The sequence below is a fragment of the Triticum aestivum genome, chromosome 5D (assembly GCF_018294505.1).
Source record: "Triticum aestivum cultivar Chinese Spring chromosome 5D, IWGSC CS RefSeq v2.1, whole genome shotgun sequence".
In the NCBI taxonomy this organism is placed as follows: domain Eukaryota; kingdom Viridiplantae; phylum Streptophyta; class Magnoliopsida; order Poales; family Poaceae; genus Triticum; species Triticum aestivum.
This window is the reverse complement of record NC_057808.1, coordinates 475,903,364-475,913,285: the sequence shown is the minus strand read 5'-3', so window position 1 is coordinate 475,913,285 and position 9,922 is coordinate 475,903,364.

Here is a 9,922-nt window from a genome sequence, read left to right as displayed (position 1 = left end):
TACAATAGTGATCCGGGAATGGATCACATGACAGCGGTCGAACTTGTCCTTAGTATCTAGTGGACTAAGGAATTTTCTCGATTATGGAGGTGAAAAGGGGTTCGTCGTAAAGGGTTACGTCGATGCGAACTTTGACACTAATCCGGATGACTCTGAGTAGTAAACCGGATTCGTATAGTAGAGCAGTTATTTGAAATGGCTCCAAGTAGCGCGTGGTAGCATCCACAAGATGACATAGATATTCGTAAAGCACACACGGTTCTGAAAGGTTCAGACCCGTTGACTAATAACCTCTCTCACAAGCATAACATGATCAAACCAGAACTCATTGAGTGTTAATCACATAGTGATGTGAACTGGATTGTTGACTCTAGTAAACTCTTGGGTGTTGGTCACATGGTGATGTGACCTATGAGTGTTAATCACATGGTGATGTGAACTAGATTATTGACTCTAGTGCAAGTGGGAGACTGTTGGAAATATGCCCTAGAGGCAATAATAAATAGGTTATTATTATATTTCCTTGTTCATGATAATCGTTTATTATCCATGCTAGAATTGTATTGATAGGAAACTCAGATACATGTGTGGATACATAGACAACACCATGTCCCTAGTAAGCCTCTAGTTGACTAGCTCGTTGATCAATAGATGGTTACGGTTTCCTGACCATGGACATTGGATGTCGTTGATAACGGGATCACATCATTAGGAGAATGATGTGATGGACAAGACCCCAATCCTAAGCCTAGCACAAGATCGTGTAGTTCGTTTGCAAAGAGCTTTTCTAATGTCAAGTATCACTTCCTTAGACCATGAGATTGTGCAACTCCCAGATACCGTAGGAATGCTTTGGGTGTACCAAACATCACAACGTAACTGGGTGGCTATAAAGGTGCACTACAGGTATCTCCGAAAGTGTCTGTTGGGTTGGCACGAATCGAGACTGGGATTTGTCACTCCGTGTAAACGGAAAGGTATCTCTGGGCCCACTCGGTAGGACATCATCATAATGTGCACAATGTGACCAAGGAGTTGATCACGGGATGATGTGAGTTACGGAACGAGTAAAGAGACTTGCCGGTAACGAGATTGAACAAGGTATCGGGATACCGACGATCGAATCTCGGGCAAGTAACATACCGATTGACAAAGGGAATTGTATACGGGATTGATTGAATCCTCGACATCGTGGTTCATCCGATGAGATCATCGTGGAACATGTGGGAGCCAACATGGGTATCCAGATCCCGCTGTTGGTTATTGGCCGGAGAACGTCTCGGTCATGTCTGCATGGTTCCCGAACCCGTAGGGTCTACACACTTAAGGTTCGGTGACGCTAGGGTTATAGAGATATTAGTATGCGGTAACCCGAAAGTTGTTCGGAGTCCCGGATGAGATCCCGGACGTCACGAGGAGTTCCGGAATGGTCCGGAGGTAAAGATTTATATATGGGAAGTCTTATTTTGGTCGCCGGAAAAGTTTCGCACTTTATCGGTATTGTATCGGGAGTGCCGAAAGGGGTCCGGGGGTCCACCAGCCCCGGGGGGCCACATGGGCTGTAGGGGGTGCGCCTTGGCCTATATGGGCCAAGGGCACCAGCCCCAAGAGGCCCATGCGCCAAGAGATAAGGAAAAGGGAGAGTCCTAAAGGGGGAAGGCACCTCCGAGGTGCCTTGGGGGGGAAGGACTCCTCCCTGGCCGCACCCTTCCTTGGAGGAAGGGCCAAGGCTGCGCCCCCCCTCTCCCTTGGCCCTATATATAGTGGGGGGAAGGGAGGGCAGCAATATCTAAGCCCTGGCGCCTCCCTCTCCCTCCCGTGACACACCTCCCTCCTCCCGCAGCGCTTGGCGAAGCCCTGTTGGAATCCCGCTACTTCCACCACCACGTCGTCGTGCTGCTGGATCTCCATCAACCTCTCCTCCCCCCTTGCTGGATCAAGAAGGAGGAGACGTCGCTGCTCCGTACGTGTGTTGAACGCGGAGGTGCCGTCCGTTCGGCGCTAGGATCATCGGTGATTTGGATCACGACGAGTACGACTCCATCAACCCCGTTCTCTTGAACGCTTCCGCTCGCGATCTACAAGGGTATGTAGATGCACTCCCCTTCCCCTCGTTGCTAGATTACTCCATAGATTGATCTTGGTGATGCGTAGAAAATTTTGAATTTCTGCTACGTTCCCCAACAGTGGCATCATGAGCTAGGTCTATGCGTAGTTTCTATGCACGAGTAGAACACAAAGTAGTTGTGGGCGTAGATGTTGCCAATTCTTCTTGCCGCTACTAGTCTTATCTTGTTTCGGCGGCATTGTGGGATGAAGCGGCCCGGACCGACCTTACACGTACGCTTACGTGAGACAGGTTCCACCGACTGACATGCACTAGTTGCATAAGGTGGCTTGCGGGTGTCTGTCTCTCCCACTTTAGTCGGAACGGATTCGATGAAAAGGGTCCTTATGAAGGGTAAATAGAAATTGGCATATCACGTTGTGGTTTTACGTAGGTAAGAAACGTTCTTGCTAGAAACCTATACAAGCCACGTAAAAACTTGCAACAACAATTAGAGGACGTCTAACTTGTTTTTGCAGCATGTGCTATGTGATGTGATATGGCCAGAAGATGTGATGAATGATATATGTGATGTATGAGATTGATCATATTCTTGTAATAGGAATCACGACTTGCATGTCGATGAGTATGACAACCGGCAGGAGCCATAGGAGTTGTCTTTATTATTTTGTATGACCTGCGTGTCATTGAATAAACGCCATGTAAATTACTTTACTTTGTTGCTAAACGCGTTAGCCATAGAAGTAGAAGTAATCGTTGGCGTGACGACTTCATGAAGACACAATGATGGAGATCATGATGATGGAGATCATGGTGTCATGCCGGTGACGAAGATGATCATGGTGCCCCGAAGATGGAGATCAAAGGAGCATGATGATATTGGCCATATCATGTCACTATTTGATTGCATGTGATGTTTATCATGTTTTTGCATCTTATTTGCTTAGAACGACGGTAGTAAGTAAGATGATCCCTTATAATAATTTCAAGAAAGTGTTCACCCTAACTGTGCACCGTTGCGAAGGTTCGTTGTTTCGAAGCACCACGTGATGATCGGGTGTGATAGATTCTAACGTTCGAATACAACGGGTGTTGACGAGCCTAGCATGTACAGACATGGCCTCGGAACACACGCAATACACTTAGGTTGACTTGACGAGCCTAGAATGTACAGACATGGCCTCGGAACACGGAGGACCGAAAGGTCGAGCATGAGTCGTATAGAAGATACGATCTGTTGGAAATATGCCCTAGAGGCAATAATAAATGGTTATTATTATATTTCTGTGTTCATGATAATAGTCTTTTATTCATGCTATAATTGTATTGTCCGGAAATCGTAATACATGTGTGAATACATAGACCACAACCTGTCCCTAGTAAGCCTCTAGTTGACTAGCTCGTTGATCAACAGATAGTCATGGTTTCCTGACTATGGACATAGGATGTCATTGATAACGGGATCACATCATTAGGAGAATGATGTGATGGACAAGACCCAACTTAAGCATAGCATAAAAGATCGTGTAGTTTCGTTTGCTAGAGCTTTTCCAATGTCAAGTATCTTTTCCTTAGACCATGAGATCGTGCAACTCCCGGATACCGTAGGAGTGCTTTGGGTGTGCCAAACGTCACAACGTAACTGGGTGACTATAAAGGTGCATTACGGGTATCTCCGAAAGTGTCTGTTGGGTTGGCACGGATCGAGACTGGGATTTGTCACTCCGTGTGACGGAGAGGTATCTTTGGGCCCACTCGGTAATGCATCATCATAATGAGCTCAATGTGACTAAGGCGTTAGTCACGGGATCATGCATTGCGGTACGAGTAAAGATACTTGCCGGTAACGAGATTGAACAAGGTATTGGGATACCGACGATCGAATCTCGGGCAAGTAACATACCGATTGACAAAGGGAATTGCATACGGATTGATTGAATCCTCGACACCGTGGTTCATCCAATGAGATCATCGTGGAACATGTGGGAGCCAACATGGGTATCCAGATCCCGCTGTTGGTTATTGACCGGAGAGGCGTCTCGGTCATGTCTGCATGTCTCCCGAACCCGTAGGGTCTACACACTTAAGGTCCGGTGACGCTAGGGTTGTAGAGATATATGTATGCGGAAACCCGAAAGTTGTTCGGAGTCCCGGATGAGATCCCGGACGTCACGAGGAGTTCCGGAATGGTCCGGAGGTAAAGATTTATATATGGGAAGTCTTATTTTGGTCGCCGGAAAAGTTTCGCACTTTATCGGTATTGTACCGGGAGTGCCGAAAGGGGTCCGGGGGTCCACCAAGGGGGTCCACCAGCCCCGGGGGGCCACATGGGCTGTAGGGGGTGCGCCTTGGCCTATATGGGCCAAGGGCACCAGCCCCAAGAGGCCCATGCGCCAAGAGATAAGGAAAAGGGAGAGTCCTAAAGGGGGAAGGCACCTCCGAGGTGCCTTGGGGGGGAAGGACTCCTCCCTGGCCGCACCCTTCCTTGGAGGAAGGGCCAAGGCTGCCCCCCCCTCTCCCTTGGCCCTATATATAGTGGGGGGAAGGGAGGGCAGCAATATCTAAGCCCTGGCGCCTCCCTCTCCCTCCCGTGACACACCTCCCTCCTCCCGCAGCGCTTGGCGAAGCCCTGTTGGAATCCCGCTACTTCCACCACCACGCCGTCGTGCTGCTGGATCTCCATCAACCTCTCCTCCCCCCTTGTTGGATCAAGAAGGAGGAGACGTCGCTGCTCCGTACGTGTGTTGAACGCGGAGGTGCCGTCCGTTCGGCGCTAGGATCATCGGTGATTTGGATCACGACGAGTACGACTCCATCAACCCCGTTCTCTTGAACGCTTCCGCTCGCGATCTACAAGGGTATGTAGATGCACTCCCCTTCCCCTCGTTGCTAGATTACTCCATATATTGATCTTGGTGATGCGTAGAAAATTTTGAATTTCTGCTACGTTCCCCAAAAATGCCCACCTCCCACGGGGCTCGCCTAGGATGTTCACCCTCAACGAGGTTCGTGACCGCGACGACATCCTCCTACTGCTCACGGCCACCTTCACCAACCCGTTTGACGCGTGCGAGCTCCTCGGCCAAGTCTCTTGGTGCGGCTGCGAGGCCATCTTCTTCACCTTGTACAACATCTACACCAACTACGAGAGCATCTTCCCCACTCCAGGCCAGATGCACTCCCTTCCCTACAACGAGGAGGAGGAGGTGTGAAGATGAAGACGGTGTTGAAGGGGCGCGCGGCCAAGGTGGAAGAAGGAGGTCAAGATGAAGATGTTCAAGCCCGGAGTCAAGCTCGTCATGTTTCGTTTTTATTTTGTTGCTTTTCTATGTCGTGTCGTGTCATGTCATGTTTTGTCATGTGTCCGTGAACTTATTATTATTGCTTAATGTAAGGGTACAGTGTGTTGCATCTTATCTAAGTTATTAGGGTTTATTATGTGTGTTAAAAAATGTCTGTGCCCAAACATATCATTTCTTTCCTAAACCAAGTCATGAAGTTCGAGAACTTGTGGTTTTCATTAATGAAAATTGGAGGGGGTGAGAAGCCCTCTCTTTAATTAAAAAAAACAAGTCATGAACTAACATGCAAATTTATTCTCTTTAAATCCTAAACCAAGTGCCACTCTAACCCTAAACCAAGTGCCACTCTAACCAAAATCATGTGGCAGTGCAAACATACGTTTTCAACCTTCCAACCCTCCAAAATTTCAGTGCAAAACAAAGGGAAACCACTCTCACGCGTGTGCAAACATTCACGGTCTCACTATGTGTACCTTCCTTCCCTACCCATGTCAGTCTTTCCATCCGTCCTAGCGGTTACAAGCGCAACCCTAAACACCACAAACCCACGCGGTCCTAGGTTCGAGTCCCCAGCCGCACCAATTTTTTGTGCATTTTCCACCCTTCATTTTTTTAGACAAATTATTTTTTTCTCAGTGTAATGCCCTTAAAAATGTTCAGAGCTGAGGCACATTTTCCATGACATTTTGGTCTTTCATTTAAATCACAGTGTGTTTGACACGAGAAAAATCTTAATGCACTCCGTGAGAAGGGAAGAGGAGTGTGGATTTCTCTCATGCGTCGCGGAAAAGAAAATGCGGGCGTGCCAGTGTACCGTAGTACACAACGAAAACGTACGGGAAACAAGTATTTCATTTATCTTTTTGGATGAACAAAATTACAAGATCCCATAGAAAAGAAATGATTGCGCTCCGTGGCCTACTAGCGCGGCCTGCCTGACTATGGCGATGTGCGGTCTCCTGGTTCCTGGGGCCTCGAAAAGCTCCCGGCTAATTACTCCCGCGGGTTGCTCTGCGAGATACCTCCGATTAAGCCGTGTGGTCATCTTCGCTTCCCGTTGTCCATGCATGATGATGATGATGATGATGATGTGTGTGTGGTGTGGGCGGCGGCAAAGCCCGTGTCCTCGTCGGTACATGTGCCGCTCAAAACATGGCTTTATGCTAGCCACATTTGCCCTCGCCGTCGCGCCTCATCGGTATTGACAGCGTTGATGTAGTCGGTGTTGGAGTTGCATGGGTCCTGCTCTGCTAGGACTTCTTGACAATGTAGCGGCTTCATCGGGGTAAGCAAGGGGTTCGCCTCGTGGGACTATTCTTTTGTGAAGACCGGCGTCGGTGTGAAACCAACGCACACTCGCATCGGCATGGCCGGTGTGGTTGGCGTCTCGCCTCGGCTAGACGCCGAGGTTACGGCAGTCTGCGGAGACAAAGACTCCGCCTCACAAGGCCGTGAGAGGTAACGTCTTAGAGGGGCATGGTGGATGCCTCGTCTTGGCTAGACGCCATATTCGGTGGTCTGCCAAAACAAGGATCATGCCGTAGGGCCGAAGAAAAGTAACATCATGGAGGGGCGTGGTTGATACCCCGTCTCAGCTAGATGCCGTATTCGGTGGTCTATTTAGACAAGGATCACACCACCCGTACGACGATGAGACCTGTGTGCAATGAAGGGTACACCTTGTCTCGGTGGACGCCGTATTCGGTGGTCCATCTAGACAAAGGCAAAACATTGTGGTGCTGAAGAAAGGTGGCGTCCTAGAGGGGCGTGGTTGATACCTCGTCTCAGCTAGATGCCGTATTCGGTGGTCTGCTAAGACAAGGAGCACACCGCCTGTACGCCGAGGCCTGTAAACCATGAAGAGTGCACCTCGTCTCGGCTGGACGCCGTATTCGGTGGTCCGCCAAGACAAGGGAAACACATCACCGGGTCAAAGAAAGATGACATGGAGGGGGGTGATTGATGCCCTATCTCAGCTAGATGCCGTATTCGGTGGTCTGCCGAGACTAGGATCATACTACATGTACGCCGAAACCTTTATGCCATGAAGGGTGCACCTCGTCTTGGTCAGACGCCGTATTCGGTGGTCCGCCAAGACAAGGGCGCTGCCTCACAAGGCCGGGTAAGGTGACTTTCTAGAAGGGCGTGGTTGGGCTCTGTCGTTGGCGAGCTCCGTCTTGATGAGGTAGACATCGGTGGTGTCGTCCCGCGAGCTCCACGGCTCTGTCCACCGCGACACCCGCTTGATGATGTTGATGATGGGCGTCATCTTGGTGAGCTCGTGTCACCATCCTCCACGGAACCATCTTGACGAATTGGATATCTGCGGTGTCCCTAGCTCCACGACGCCGTCCTCCATGGCTCCAGCTTGATGGCGAAGGTGACAGACGTTGTCTTGACGAGCTCCACACCTCTGTTCTTCCTGGCGCCGGCTTGATTGAAGGTCGGCGGCCTCGTCACCAAGGGCAGCCACCACAAAGGAGTCCAACGGGCTGCGCGCCGGCAGCACCGCTACTATGCCGTCGTCTTCAACGTCTTGGTGCGGTGAAGTACAAGAGCAGCCTCATCGCCTTGGTGATCTTGATGAAGATGATGATAGTACCGTTGAAGTGCCGCAAGTTCCCGAGCTCAACCGCGCCACCACCGCTGGGCGGTCGTCCTTCACCTCCATTGTACCGTCGAGAGCGAAGAGGGTGTGATAACGCTCCATCGTCATCGCTGCCGGTATATCGGTCGAGGGCGTGTGTACCAGGGCGCCACCGCACTCCTCCTTGGCGCACGCACCTTCACCATGGGCGTGTCCTCCACAGGCGCATCGCCCTCCTGGGCGTGTGTTGGACTTGCAAGTCGTCACTCCGCCGAGTGCGTTTGCTACGTGAAGCCTTTGCCCTTCTCCCGCCTCGGGCGCACATGTCGCACGTGCCGTCACCTCCTGCTGCTGCTGCTCGGACCCTATGCAAAATAGATGAGAACACATAGAAAAAGAAAGATTATTGTGACTTTGGCACACGCCGCTGCCATGGATGCGTCCGCTGCCATGGACACCTTCTCCTCAGTGCACAGCCCATGCTGGTCTCGTCACGTACAAACGCCGCCCGCCGCGCCTGGTTGTGTTTGCCGCCTGAGTTCTTTGGACGTCGTCGCCACGGGCGCGTCTCCTTCTCCCGTACGTAGCCCTCTCCTCCTCCTGTGCCTCCCATGAGCCTCTTGCGTGGGTTGTGTTTTGCTCCAGGGGCGTCTTTAGATATCCTGCAAAATAGATGATAGCTCATAGAAGAAAAAGATAGTGTATGGTTATGTGCTTCTCTTCCCCCGCACGTATTTCCACGGCCGACGAATACACATGTTTGTCTTTCATATGATATCCACGATGCTGCCGCCACGGGCGTGTCTCATCCTCGACGCCGCTGGCACGAGCGCGTCTTCTTCTATGTGTTCTCTTTTTTCTCCTCGACGCTGCCGCAAGAGCCAACACGTCTTCTGCATGGTTCTTCGCGTAGTTCTTTGTCGCATGGTCTCCTTTGCTCGATGCTGGTCCTTGGATGGATGTGCGACATCTGATAGATGAAATACACAATAACAAATAAAATTAGTCAGTGGGACTTGATCAACTCCCGTTTCATAATCTCCTCGGGAGCCAGCATCCTCGCCGTTGGCAGGCCGCCGCTGTGGCCGGCGTCTCTGGGATCATCACATCTATTGCCTGGTTTGCGAACGCGCGGCCGTGGACGCGCCGTCGTCTCCTCGGCTGCGTTCGTTGTTGTGTCGGCTATGCTAGCTAGCTCCTCCCCCCTTTTCTCCTTCCTCCCTAGACGCCGCCGCGACGGGCGCGTCTTTACTTTGTGCCCCCGCAGGCGCGTCCTCCTGGGTGCACAGCGCGTCTTGATCTCCTTAGGTACGGGCACCGCCCGCCACCTTCAAGCGCGTGCTGCTTGCAACCTGCACACAGCGACCACCATCTTCAAGTCCTCCCGAGTCTTGGTATGTGCGTTGTGTCTTTCTTGGCTTCGGCTGCGTGAGATCCTCCTTGGATTGCTGTAACGCCTGTAGGATGAAAGACAAGAAGTATAATAAATTAGTGGGGCTTGCTCTGCTCCCTGTTCTCCATCCCCGCAGGCGCCGGTTTGCTTGCGGGCAGCCGGACTTCAGTCGGAGGCAATCCAGGCGCGCTCATCGCTGCTATCAGTGTGTGTCTCCGCGTCGTCGTTGCCGTCATCACCGCATCTTTGCTGGCTTGTGTGCCACCGCTGCCGCAGGAGCGTCCGCTGCGTGGCTTTCTCCTGATGCTTCGTGCCTCGTCTCCGTCGTCTACGGGCGTGAGGTTCTGCTGCCTTCTTCTGCCTCCTCCTGTGCTAGCTTTATATAGGCTGGGGTCGGCCACCAATTAGGCAGGAAACAAACGATCTGATTTCTTGATTGCCAAGCCGGTCGAAGCTTTCCTTCTTAAAATTTTCTTTCTAAAACATTGCTCTTCTTATCCCACACGCCTGCACAAGTAAAATAAAATAATTCCATATATGCGTGAAAGCTGCCGACGTACCAATTCCTTTGC